The sequence below is a fragment of the Ambystoma mexicanum genome, chromosome 7q (genome assembly GCF_040938575.1).
Source record: "Ambystoma mexicanum isolate Mex_15411 chromosome 7q, UKY_AmexF1_1, whole genome shotgun sequence".
Lineage (NCBI taxonomy): Eukaryota > Metazoa > Chordata > Amphibia > Caudata > Ambystomatidae > Ambystoma > Ambystoma mexicanum.
The window spans coordinates 557205640-557220135 of record NC_090941.1 but is presented as its reverse complement, the minus strand read 5'-3'; the positions used below and the strand labels follow the sequence as shown (position 1 = coordinate 557220135).

At 44.3% G+C, this 14496-nt stretch overlaps 1 protein-coding gene across 1 annotated transcript in view; it reads right to left on the bottom strand.

The window, feature by feature from the left end:
* The window catches only part of VWA8 (von Willebrand factor A domain containing 8), a 3012337-nt gene that overhangs the window by 322255 nt on the left and 2675586 nt on the right, over nucleotides 1-14496 (bottom strand). The gene's annotated exons all lie outside the window — the stretch shown is intronic.

Sequence of the window (14496 nt, the reverse complement as noted above, 5' to 3'; positions counted from 1 at the left end):
TTTCCAAAGTCTCCTTGGACTTCATTGGGTAATGGCCGTATTACCGCCGGCACCTTTCCTGCAATTTCGTTTAGGAAATTCAGCCATGCACATATGCAGGCGGTTTTCCCGCTTATCGGTTTACAAATCCATAATCAGGTGGTTCTGTAAAAAACAGGCATTAATGATATTACAGCCTGGATTTACCACAGCAGCCAACTTCGTAATGGGGCCCTAAGGTGCTATCTTATACCCTATGATTGCCTTATCATCAAATGATACCTGCCTGCTATGGCATTGCCCCTTACATTATATCAAGCCCTGCTTTCAGGAGTGCTGCTTTTGTTGTGATCCTGGCTGGTCTGAGACTTTAAGCTACCACATACTGCTGCTACCTCAACAACATAGTCCAATACACTGCTCTACCAACGAGTATAACCACAACATCATGTCTCGATTTTTTTTATCTGATCCCTCCCCCAAGCTTTTGCGATTTCTTGGCACTAGAGAAATAGAAAAAAGTACCAATGGCACATCAGATCGACTCAGATAAACATCTTTCTAACAGCATTGTGTTTATTGTGCTTGCTCATGGCTCAACACGTGACCTGGTCTACAGGCGGAAGTATAATTTAGAGGACTCCACAAATGGTCCCGAAATCCAATCATGTCCAAGAAACTTTGACAGCTCATTTCTCCTCCTTAGTCGATAGCATGTTCATTGATAAACATATCTAGAAGTAGAACTCGGCTCTCCGCCCTGACTGTGGTAGAGGTGCTCATGGCTGTCCCCAACACCCCCGCTCCCGCCTTCAGCAGTTTTGAGAGGATAGCTCAGGGGCAACGTGCTCGACTTGGAAGCAAGACGACGGAGCAACACAGGTTGGATCCCGGGTCCGCGCTTAGAAACCTCTGGGTATTAAGCGTGTTTTAAATAACCTATCATATCATATCATATCATGAGAAGCAGCCACGTCGAGAGGGGCACCATCTGTTACATATCACAAATGGAAGGTAAAAGGGTTCAAAAGTCCTGTGCTTCCCCACTGAGTGACTTTGAAAGGAACTGCCTCACCCTCTCTGCAGTAAACCGAGAGAGACTGTCTTATTCATTCTGCCTGTCCCAGCAATGATATTATTTCACCATGATTTTGTGATTTTGATGCATGGTTTGTATCACGATCACAAAGCAACAGAACACCTCATCAGGGATTTTTACATTGTTCTGCTTGAGCCAGAGGTAAGCCCCGTCTTTTATGATATGATATGGCATTTATAACACACCTGTACGCAAGTGTTTCTAGGCGTGACAAGACAAGGAGGGGGAAACATAGGGAGGACAAAACAACGATCTTACTAGGCCTTATGTCATTCAGATCGTGGAAGTGCAGGGAAGTGGACGGGGAGAAGTGCAGGGTTAGGGGTGGGAGAAGTGCAGGTAAAGCAAAAGTGCAGCCAGCGTGTGGCTAAGTGCAGGTAACTCAATAAGTTGGCCGATAAACGGCTCATAAGTGTAGAGAGAAGGGACTGTGGGGTTGCAGATACAGACCACAAGTGCTAGGGGAGCCGGGAGGCAGTGCGAAGTGCAAGCGGACATGCAGGAGCCTGTCCAGTTTCAGTTTAATCCACATACAACACTCACATACATGTGACTGGATTTAGGGCCTCAGGCCCATCCAGGATTACAGAGACTGAATCAGTCAAGCATCCTCTTCACAGTGGGTGGTACCAAGTTGCTTAAACAGGTTTTTAGGAGGCCACTACTTAGATAAAAGGGACCGGAAACTGTCTCCTGGCTAGCTATCATGCAATATTCAATCCACATTTTATTTTTTTTGCGGTTAAAAGTGGCATCACCCACCTGCACACCTCTTTAAAGGATGGCAGCTTCAATGATAGTCCCCAAGGCATTGTCCTATATGAAGGTTTATCTAATCTTAGAAACGTACACTGGCGGTGTCTCAGCAGTACTGATCAAGAGTGAGGTGTGTTGTAAGTGGCTCGCGCTTTCGCGTGCCTTTGTTTTTGCCCCATGTGCGTGGAACGGCTCCGAGTTCCACGCTCGTGGCGGCGGTTGGGATTTGAAGGAGCAGGGAGCTGGAAAGGGATTGATGGTCACGGTGTACGGGTTGAAGAAATAAAAAGAGTTGCACAACTTACCTGATTCCTCCGTTACTACAAGGTGCCTCACTGAGGCAGATACAACCACTCAAGTGAGTGTAAGCCACTTGTAAACAGGTGGAGGTGGAACATTAAAGTTCCCAAATCGTGATGCAAAACTCAAGAATGGTAAATGTGAGGCATTCACGCAGGTCTTCTCACAGGTCACGGGCTCCACATGTCTCTGTGCTCTCTGGAGGTTCCTCAGGGGTTAACTCTACGTTTCCTTGTTAGAACCTCCAGAAAGCAGCTATCAACGAAGTGACGCGGCCCACCAGTGCATGCTGTACACAAGCTGGTTCTCTGCGCACACCCTTTGCCTCACAGTGTCATTCATGATCTGTTTCTCATCGGACTGCCTGGATTCCAGAGAAAGACTTAAGTCTGCCCAAGATATGTCTCTAAGTTCCTGTTACTGTCTTCAGTTCAGTACATTCCATTGCACACTAGTCGCTGCCTGCCACTCCAGTGTTTCCTTAACCAGTGTGGTTATTTGCCGAACCATCCACCTATGCTTAGTATGGGGTCTGTGAGGGTCCCGCGCACCTCAGCAGTAGGAGATTGCTAGGCAAGTATAAGTACTAATGGGTCTTCATTACTTCCCAACCCCTTTAGTGTTCCTTCCCCGAGCCACCCAGCCAGCCTTTTTGACTCATGCTTGAGGGAAGACACCCACTCGTGTCTTGTCCAGCCCAGATGGTCCAGGCCCGCTTATCTTCCCGACACGCCGCGTTAGCTCATGTTCGAAAGCTGAGAGGGTCAGTGCCAGCTAACATCCATTTCTGTGCATTATCAGTGGGTCAAAGCCCGATAGATAAATGTGTACCCCACAATGATGTTACGGCAGTGGTAAATACAAAATATAACTGCAGGTGAAATACCCCAATTGCAGAAAGGAAATACAATGCCGAATTCCAAAGCAAAGTCTGCCCTGCCGATTTCCTCCTACATTGCATTCATCACTGGTGGTAAATGCATCATTGATGGAAAATCCAATCACAGCGGAAAAGGACATCGCAAAACAAAAGTAAATTTAATGTCCAGTGTTATTTTTTTTACCACCAGAGCTTAATTTACATCCCTAGCGATAGACAATGCACTGCAGAAAATGAGGAAAAATAGAAGCCTGATTGGACGAACTTATACATCCAGTGGTAAATAACCTCTGCTGCTATTTACCATCAAAACATTTATCCTCAGCAGTAATTAGCTCTGGCATTAATGCCATACCAACACAAACGTTGCCAACGTTTAAATTCTGTATAGTTTAGCAAATGCAGGAGACTGGGAGTAACTCTATTCCACGAAAGCATCAGCGTCACTGTGGTGTGCAGGAGGAGATGAATATAGTGTTATCTGGGAGACACTAACCCAAGCCCTTTGTGCCAGTGCGGCCATTCCTGTGGCATGTGGCTGATAAAAGGTGAGTGCAATGGAGATTATTAACCAGTGATATTTGTAGTGTTGGCAATCAGGGATTCCCTTATGGTCTGTAGAGAGCTAGTAGCAATTTATAACCGTCAATAGAGGGAGAAATTACTTACCGGAAATGTTCTTTCTATGGATTCCTCTCTCCCAGCTTCCTCATCTGATAGATATCCTTCCAGGATCAACTGCTCGGAAACCTTTTCGATAGGGGGCACAGTGCGGCTCAGCATCCTCCATCGACTCCATCATGATTCGACCGTGTCATTCCTCGAATCTGGCCGTGACCTTGGTAGAACATATATTATGCCACTAAGCCCCCATACCTCAGTTCCCCACCTTTTTGCCCCCGGGCTCAGCAGCCATAGGGAAGAATTCAAATGTGATTCATCTAAGGCCAGCCAAAAAGATTTTCTTTTGGTGACCAACAGTCTCAAATACTGTAAGCAACCTCCTACAGTACTCAATTGTACACAGTCCCACCCCCATTATTTATTTTGAACGTCACAACATTTCATTGTCGTCCCACCAAAGAAATAAAATTAAGAGCGGAGACCAGAACACTTTTACAGCGAGGCAGGTTGGGAGGGCGATGTGGACTCTGTGGGAGAAGAATCCATAGACAGAACATTACCAGTAAGTAAAATCTCGTTCAATGGATTGCATTGTCCCGCAGATTACTCATCTGATAAACTCCCAAAGCAGTACAGCCTAATAACGCAGGATGAAAGCTGTATGAGAAAGCTTTGCAACACCACTCTTCTAAATCGGGCGTCCAGGATGTAATGTTTTCTGATTGTGTGGATCTTCCTGGCAGATCTATTTCACTGGCACACCTCTTTGCAAAGCAGATGAGCTCATCATGCCCCTAGTGGAATGTGCCTATATGCCTGATGGAAATTCTTTTCCTGCTTTCTCGTAGCATTCCATGATGCAGAGGATTATCCAACAGGAAATGTTCTGTTTATACACCAACAGACCTTTCCTTGATTGCGAAAAAAGGCCACAAACAACTGATCATCACGCCTGAAGTGAGCCGTCCAGGCCACGTAATACCTCAGTGCCCTCTTTGGGTCAAGGCTGTGTAGCCTTTCCTCTTCCTTGGAAGAATGATGAGGCTGTTGGCTTTAAAAATAATGATTGTGAAAAGAGTGGTATCACGATAGATACCCAGGGTAAAAATACTCCCTTTCTCAAACTACATACACCAACAGTTATTGAGGATGGGACTCCAGTGCAATGGAGGCGACCGGTGTATCTATGCCACAGGTTCAAGCAGATGTCGCTGCATTAGATCCAACTGACAATAATTTGCTGCTAAATCTTTGTTTTAATCGGCAAAAAGAAGCGTCTGGAGTGGCACAGCTTAATACTGCTCGAGATAAAAATGCAGTTTTTGAAAATATAATTGACTCTGCACATGTAAAACATTTATTTAAAATAATAAAATAATAAAGGGGTTGGAAAATGCCTTACTATCCCTAATCTAGGAGGTATTTCCCTACCTCAACCAAATTTAATGTCAAGATGTCCAAATCAAAATATATGTTGCCTTGCTGCAACAGAACGCCTTAGACGGTGGATTTTTCTACAGCCTTCCGAACAGAGGATTTTTCCTGTTTTTTGTCATGTCACTCAACATTCAGCTAATTCACTGTTGCTTCCTCTTGGGGACCTTCATTTTACTCATTTCTTGCAATTGGCTAATTTAGCTTTTCATTTCTTTTTTCTGGTTTTGTGCTATCCTCATCTGACTGGAACCACAACCATTAACGATTGGTATGTTTCAGTTTTGTTATGCTTATTTTTTGCACTTTTGATATTTGTTTTCACAAACTACATGTTTATGTATGTATTTTGGTTGAATATTCCCATGTAGCATTTGACTTGCCCTAATGAAGGAGTTTCACTCCGAAATGCATTGGCATACTAAGTCAACAATTTTGGATGCTGTGACATATTTGCTTCCTCACTAAAAAGTTATTAGTGATCGTCTATTCTACGAAAAATGTACCTTTGGATATAAAATGGTCATCATAAAACCACGAACAGTGTCATTTGTGATAAATTACTACAATTGCAATTGTGTGGATTAAACCCAATAGAGAACTATCCCTAACTTGAGAGTTGGTGTTTTTCAACGTATTTTTGAATTTTTGACCCCGCTTTGGGACCAAAAGGAGAGCGGCTACGTGGCTGGGCTTACAACCTAGTCTTTTGCTTTGTGGATTTGTTGGGTCAGGGTGTCTCCAGACTCTTCGCAGTCAGCTCGCATTAAGATTGTTCGTGAAAGTACAAACAGTCTAATTGTTACTCACCTTTTTTACAAATCAAACTTTTCAAATAAGACTTGAACATTTGTGGTGCCCACTCGTTTTTTGTTTTGCAAAGCAAAATATATGTCTGGTGTGCAAAATCCTATTCTGGCCCTCAAACTCTAAAACTAACTCTAAGTAGTGAAGGATATTGTCTTTGGCTCTCAAAGTGCACAAAAGTTCAGATCCAACACAAAAGGGTAAATCCAACCAAAACGTTCCAAGTGGACAATGTTCATAGTTCCAGGGAATGGCTCCCTTCCCCAGATTCCTTTTAGCAAAACCAAAAGTTCCAACAAACAATAATGCAAGTTTCTCGTACCTGCAAGACATTAATCCTGTCCTCTTCATGGGTTCATAGTCCTCAGGGAAATTCCCCAGGTTTCTCTTTACATTCAAAAACAGTTCAAAATCCTTAGGACTGTGTCTTCCTTGGGATTTCATTGTGTTACAATTTGGGCGCGGGTCCCAGACTCGCAGATCACATGGTATACTCTCCTGCCAGGCTCTTTTCCACCTTTACCACCATTCACAATCTCAAGGGCATGGCTCTTCCTTGAGATTCTTCTCTTACCGTAGTTTCTTACACATACTTGACTTTGCCTTGTATACTCTTCCGCCAGAACATGCAAGCAGTTACTTTCTCTTTTATCCACAAAATATTTCCCCAACCTTGTTTAACAAAGTCTGTTTCAATATTTGCTCCTTCTTTTATATGCTGGGTGTCTGCCCCTTCTCAAGACCATTCACATTATGTTTATTTTGGAATATGCCATAATTTTCCACTGAGAGTGGGACAACAGCACGTAGCAGGGTTATCCTATGCGGAGGATACAGTCATATTGTACCCATAGGGCTCAACGGAAGTTTCACTGCTCTTCATAGGTTTTCTGTTAAGAATAATCTGACCGTTAACCAAAAGAAGACAAAAGTCATGCTCATTAAGGCAAATAAGAAGACCACGATTCATTTTAATTGGAAAATTGACAATGATTCTATTGAGGTTGTAAATTAATACATTAAGGAATTCCTATCTTTGACACTATGAATCTTACCTTGGTTGCAAAAGAGATTACATGTAAGCTGCATAGAAAATGCAATGCTGTTAGGAGCTTTGTTGCATATAAAGATGGATATTCCATGGAAGGTCCGATTCAGATATATAAATTCAGTATAGTGCCATGTGCTTTATATGGCCTTGACATTTTTAAAAATAGTAACCAGTTGTTTAGACATCTTAGAAGGTAAACTGTGGTGGGCAGCTTTGGGCCTAATGCACTCCACTCCTGTAGAAGCTATTTGTAGTGAATTGGGGCTACTTTCTTTGTCCATTAAGAAAAAGATTGTTAGCAGCTTTTTCCTATTAAAAATGCTTGAGAATGGTGAAAATAGTACTTCCATGTACTCTAACGTTTCTAACATTTTGAATGTTGGTTGCCCCTCAGGGGCGGGTAAGACCTGGCTTTGTGAGATTAGAACCCGTTATGTGGATATTAGATATACTGTTATTTTCCCAATGAATCTAGGTTGTGCATACCAGGAAATTAAGGTGAAAGCTGCTGTGCGGGATAGAGAAAATACCATGCACAGGCTTACTGTGACACCAATTTACTGTTTGTATCTGCAGGAAGGGGTTCATATAAATGCTCCTTTTAATTATATCATAAAAACTTGCAATGTTACGATAAGACAATTTGTCAAGCAACTTGCGTTGAAACAATTACATATGAGCGGTTAGGAGCATATGCCCATATTCCATTTCAAACACAATAATGCCGAATTTGTAAACTTGATGTGGAAACATCCCATCACCCTTTGACTGGATACCCTAAATTAGAGGGATTGCATATGAAGGGTTATGGCAATCTTTTTCACGATGTAAGTAATATTCAAATGGATCAATGTTGGGCTTTTTTATATTCAGGCGAAATCGGTTATTGAATTTTACTAGGTATTACATTTGACAAGAATTGGTCAAATTAATTAATGTGCAGCAGCAGTTATTAATGATTTTATGTGTCATGAAGGAGGCACTCAATGAAGTTTAGGCTGTCATAGGAAATTGTTTTAGATATTTTAGAAAAATTGAGACTAATCATTGTTTACTATAGTGTTTTATTGACATATGTATTGTATGGTATTATTTTGTATATTGTACTACATTTGCTTGCACATTGTATTTTATATAGTAATTATAAGAAGTTTATTTGTACTACAAATGATATTATCAGTGTTAAAAGGTTATGATTTCACACAAAAAACACCATCAAATAAAAAAAATGATAATTGGTGCCCATGCTCTGGTCGTCGAACTCAGCCTGACCCTTCGCAATACAGGTAAGGACTGGCACTTCTAACCTGCCCCTACATTTCCTCGCTCTTTAAACTACCCTCTCCACTGAGATGTCCACAGCTTACTTCAAAGTAGCTTACATTATACCCATCTTATAGAAACCAACAGCTGACCCCAATAACCCAACCAACTAACGGCTTATCTTGTTTCTCCCCCACTAGTCCACGGTTTTGGTGAGGGTACTATTCACTATATCACTACCTACCAAACCAGGAAGCTAACAGACCACTCTGATCTTGGTTTTGCAGCAGGCACAGCACAATAACAACACTTACCCATGTTTCCATTTTCTTCATGATTGATCGAAACTACGACCTCTCCTCTATTCCTTTCCTACTAGATCTTCCTGAAGCTTTTGACATGGTTGGCCACCCTTGTATCTACTTACTCGGTCTTACCTTAGCTTTAAAGGCACTGCACTAGTGTGGGTCACTTCCCACCTTTTTGACCGATACCTCTGTCTTCTCATTCCGAGTCCCCCGAGAGTCAGTCCTGGCTCCCCTTTTCTTAAAACTCTACACCGTTTCACTTGATTTACTAAAATCCTCCTTTCTCACCCATCCTTAATGTTCACAGCCTGTTGGCCCTCTTCGCCAGTGACCCTAAACTCCAACAGTTTATAACTTTCCGTGATACATTTGTCAACCTCCTGAACATTTAGATCATTTGTCCCTGCCTCACCTATCACTCAAAATTCGAATCCTCACCCCTGTCCTTAGCAGGCAGGATCATTGTGCTCCAGTCTGCTTATCTGATTCCCCCTTTATTATTTTGCCCCAAACCTTTCTACCCACACTGTCTTCAACCTCACTTCAACCTCCAACAACCCTCACCAACCTCTCTGCACCTCTGTCATACGGGATACATTTCTATGCATGACCACTTCCCCATCAAATGTATTCTCCTTGTATTCAAATTTCTCCAAGGACTACCAGCATGGACTACATGGGTGCAGTGCTACCTGCCTGAGCCCATCTCTCACTACTCCTCTGCCTTGAACAGCCAATCGCATCAAAACCCACTAGTCTCCACCCTCCCTCTGCCATCTCCCATTCATCCACCCTCATGGCAGACCATCACTAGAATGCCTTGCCTTCCTAAATAAAGAGCGTCCATTCAATATGTGGGTTCAAGACCTCCCTGAAAAAGCACCTCAACCTGGAAGAAATCCTGGGAAGATACAGATGCTTCATTCCTCCCCCATCCTCACCCGCCCTGTCCTAAGCTTCAAATAATGTACTTTTGTCTTTCATATTACCAGTATGTGACTGCTGCCGAGGGATCAACCAACGACTCAAAGTCATGTTATTAGATTAAAGGGTTTTTAGTTCAATAGGGATATGGAGTTAACTGAAGTCATCGAATGAGAAAAACACAAATGAGGTTGCTCATGGTCCTCAGTTTGTCCGACCCATCCTGGCTGGAAACAAAAGACCCTCATACTCTTTGAGGTTGTGCACCATATTTCGTTCTTAGCAGCTGTAGTTACTTGCTTGTCCTATCTAGATGTCAGAATGCTGCACTACATGTTCAGGAAATACCACCACCACCCCTGGTGCTTTTGGTGGCTAGATGGAGGTCAGGCATGATACTTTTTAAGATCCTTTGCAGGATCGTGGTAGGCTTAAACACTGGCCCAGCGGTCAGAATCTCCTTGGGTAAACCACAATACACTATTCTTTTCCTCCTCCACCACTCTCTCTTTCTCTAGTCATCTCGTCCTCCTTTGTAGTAACCTGAAGCTTCTCCTCACTCCCACCTGACTAATCCATAAAGTTCTCTTTATCCACCTCCACTCCTCTCTTTCGCCCTTTCTAGTGTTCATTAGTCCACCCTTATTTCAGCTGCACTCCTCCTCTTATCTTTAGTGTTTCCCCATCTCCTCCTGATGGCTATATGTTACTTCTGTCACCTCCTCCAATTTTAGATGTTCTCCGCTCCTGACTACTCTTTCTCAACTGTATCACCAAGTCTCCTCCTCTCTACTGATGGCCTACCCATCTCCTTTAGACAGCATCTCCTCACCTCTGTGATTTCAGGTGGCCCACGGCCATGGTCGCCGACACCTGGTATTGCTCTGTTCATTGCTCATTCCCAAATTGCTAACCAGGTCTATATTTTTTCCATGTTGGGCTTCTGAAGCTCTGACTGGCATGGTTTGTGAACAGGCGTGTACATGGCAACTGATGATTTCGGTTCAAACTATCTCTCTGTATCAATGTTTTGAGCTTTGCAAACGCCCGAGATAATGGTCCGGGACCTGCAAAGGCCAAAGCATTCCATCTTTTATTATTAAGAATGCCACAGACTGAGCCTCATACACTCAATGTCACATGCATTCTCTTTGAAGTCCATAATAGTTAATCTCATGTACTCCCCAGGGTTCTCTGTAATAAGGGAAACACTAATCCTGTGACAACTGCATAAATGCCACCCTCCCTAACCAGCAAGCAGTATATCTGGGCCATTGAAGGGGTCTGTTGATTTGGGACTTCCTTCTCCCGAATAGAGGTCAGTAAACCAAAATGACTGTAACGCTCACCTGATTCCCACGGAGGCGCGGCTTCGGGTGCTGATGCTTCCTTAAGGTGGGGCGCCGGACTCCAAAGATGAACAGGATGGGCCCCTCAACTCTAGCTTCTCAGGCTCGCAGGAATATCCTCCTTAGGATCTGGAAGGAAGAGCTCTCCATCCTGCTTCTGATGCAGGGGCGCGTTGAAACCCAGTTACTTCACTGGATTGAGGATTGGTGTTCAGGTAAGCTTGACTGTTCAGGTAAGACGCAGTATAAGTTCTGTTCAAAAGTTCAAGCCTTAATAATGTTTGTAGTCTTATTGCAGCAAGCGTTAATTCTTATGTCTTTTTCCCCATAGGGGCCGGGGTTCGGTATGCCGGAGATATGGCGCCGACCCGAAGTGAAACGTGCAGCTTCAGTACATGACAGGTAAGTTCGGGATGAGCGCTCAGGTAATGTCTTTGCATTCGCTCATTCAATGTCTTAGCCTTTTTTCCCCTTAGGGGCCGGGGTCCGGAAGCGGCAGGACCCGAAATGAAGTGGAAAAACCCAACGGGTAAGTTTTCAGGAAATTGAGCTTTCCTTATTCCTTTTCTCCCTCTCACCTTTGTTCTTGTCTTTTTTCCCCTAGGCGCCGGGACGTGGCGAAATCCGGATGATCGCCGCTGAAGATGGAGGCGCCTGGAAAAGGTGAGTAAAATGCAGCGCTGCAGCGCTCGTAGTGAAATGCTTTTAAAATGATGTCTTCCTTTTCAGGATCGTCGGTGAAATGATTCCGGGATGCAGATTTAGCAGGTAAGGTCTTTCCTTCCCAATTCTCCTCCTTTCTCCCTTTGCAGGTGATCCAGGGTGCTGGCAGGCGTGGCAGAAGTCAGGATGCAGGAGCAGACACGGTGAGCGTCCAGCTGCTAGGTGCAGAACAACGCGAAGCACGTGTGGCTGTTCGGGTGGGGTTTAAATAGCTTTGGAAGAAGTTCCAGGTATGTATCCTTCCACCGATCTGGTATGTATCCTTCCCCGACCACACCCGGGTGGAAAGTAGTCCCACAGGTAAAGTAGTCCCATCCAGGCCTCAAGAGGGCCTGGATGAAGCAGCAAGGTCTGCATCAGGTAAGTGTGCACCCAAGCACATACACATAAATCCTCCTTTATGAGCCTGGCGCCTAAGGCGCCAGGACTGGGGTCCACTATGAGCCTGGCGCCTATGGCGCCAGGACTGAGTCCAAAGGGCCCCGACTTGGGCCCGCTGAGACTTCCCAGGAGTGAATGATGTCTGCCTCTGGGGTTGCTGGGCCCGGCCTGGCTCCTTAGAGGTAGGCATCATGACAGTACCCCCCCTCAAGGCCCCTCCCAAGGTCTTTTCCTCCGGGGGTTTTGGTTTGTGTGGGAATCTCCGATGGAATCTTTGTATTAGTCGTGGTGCATGAACAAAGTTACTGGGTTCCCAAGATCTTTCCTGAGGTCCATATCCTTTCCAGTCAACAAGATAGAAGAGTTTCGACCTCACTATCTTGGAATCTAAAATGTCCTTCACTTCGAATTCTAATTCTCCATCAATTTGGATAGGATCTGGAGGTTCAGACAGTCTGGTTCCAGGTTGTACCGGTTTCAGAAGAGATGCGTGAAAAACGGGATGAATCCGCATATTGGATGGTAAATCGAGTTTAAAGGCCACCAGGTTGATAATAGCCTTGATGGGGTAAGGTCCAATGAATCTGGGACTAAAAGTTTGCGGGCCCCTGAGGGGTAAATGTTTAGTTGCAAGCCATACCTGATCTCCTACTTGGTAAGGAGGAGTTTTACTTCGGTGCACATCAGCGTTTTCTTTATACCCTTTCTTGGCTTGCTGTAAATGTGTTGTAGCTTCTATGAAGGCTCGGGTGATTGTGTAATGTAGGTGATTTACCGCAGGCATTTCCAGGGTCAGAGGTGGATCTAGGTCAGAGGTCCGAGGATGGTGACCATACAAGATATAAAAAGGAGTCTGTCCGGTTCCAGAATGCACTGAATTATTGTATGCATATTCTGCAATCCAAAGGATGTCTTTCCAATTTAACTCGGATTGGTGTAACATGCACCGAAGATATTGCTCGAGAGTCTGATTGGTTCTCTCGGTTTGTCCGTCGGTCTGGGGGTGGTGGCTGGTGCATAAGCGCACATCTATTTGTGCCAGTTCGCAACATTTCTTCCAAAAATGGGAGATGAATTGACTTCCACAATCTGAGACTAATATAGAAGGGAAACCATGTATGTGCACTATATTCTCCATAAATTCCTTGGCCAAGGTGGAAGCTGACGGCAATCCTCTTAAAGGGATGAAATGGGCCATCTTGGAGAACAGATCCACTATTACGAGGATAGTGTTGTAACCACCACAAGGAGGCAGGTCAGTTATAAAGTCCATTGACAAGGTGTGCCAAGGTGCTGGTGGAATGTCCAAAGGTTGAAGTAAACCGGCAGGCCTTTTCTTTTGACTCTTATTTTGGGTGCAAATTCCGCAAGATAACACAAAAGACTTAATGTCTTTTCGCCAAGAGGGCCACCAGAAGTGGCGTTTGATCTTTTCTTCTGTTTTCGCGATACCAGGGTGTCCTTCCATTAATGATTCGTGATGACGGGTGATGACAAGTTCCTGCAATTCTTTACTTGGCAGAAACAACCGCTCCTGGAAGTAGGGTAAATCATCCTTGACGGTGAAGTGAGGACCCTTTTGACTCCATTCCAGTAAGGCTGAAGAGTCTAAAAGTTGTTTTACTTGAGTTTGGATGTCCTCAATAGTTTGCAATGAAATTAATCCCAAAATTCTTTGTTCAGGTATGATTGGCACAGGTTCTATACTTGAATTGGGCTCCTCCATGCCAATCCGGGATAAGGCGTCTGCTTTACCATTCTTGCAGCCAGGGCGATAGGTAATTACAAAATCAAATTCCGCAAAGAATAAGGCCCATCGGAGTTGTCGTGAAGATTGAGCTTTGGCCGTCTTTAAATATTGCAAATTTCTGTGGTCCGTAATGACGGTGATGGTGTGTCTAGCTCCAAGAAGATAGTGACGCCAAGCCTTGAAGGCCGATTTAATAGCCAGTAGTTCTTTGTCGGTAATTGCGTAGTTGATCTCAGGTGGAGAGAATTTTCTGGACCAAAAGGCTACTGGGTGTAGTTGGTTAGTTTCTGGGTCTCTTTGTGACAGGACAGCTCCCATGGCCGAACTGGATGCATCGGTTTCCACGATGTAAGGGAGATCTGGGTGTGGGTGCTTCAAAACAGGTGCAGAGTTGAATTTGGTTTTCAGGTCCTGAAAGGCTTGTTCGGCCTCAAGAGTCCATTGGAAGCGTTTATTTTTCTTTAGGAGAGCTGTGATGGGTTGAACAGTCCGAGAAAACTCCGGGATGAACCTTCAATAGAAGTTGGCAAAGCCAAGCATGCTTTGTACTCCCTTCACAGAGCTAGGGGACGGCCATTTGAGAATGGCGTCCACTTTCCGCGAGTCCATTCGGATTCCTTGAGGTGTCAGGATGAATCCGAGAAACTCCACTTCTGTGGTATGAAAAACACACTTTTCGAGCTTGGCAAATAGTCTGTGCTGGCGCAATTTCTCAAGAACTGCCCTAACATGTTTTCTGTGATCGGATTCTGAGGAAGAGTACACCAGGATGTCGTCAATATAAACGATGACACAAACATCGATAAGTTCCCGTAAAACATCATTCATGAAGTACTGAAAGGCGGCAGGTGCGTTGCACAAACCAAAG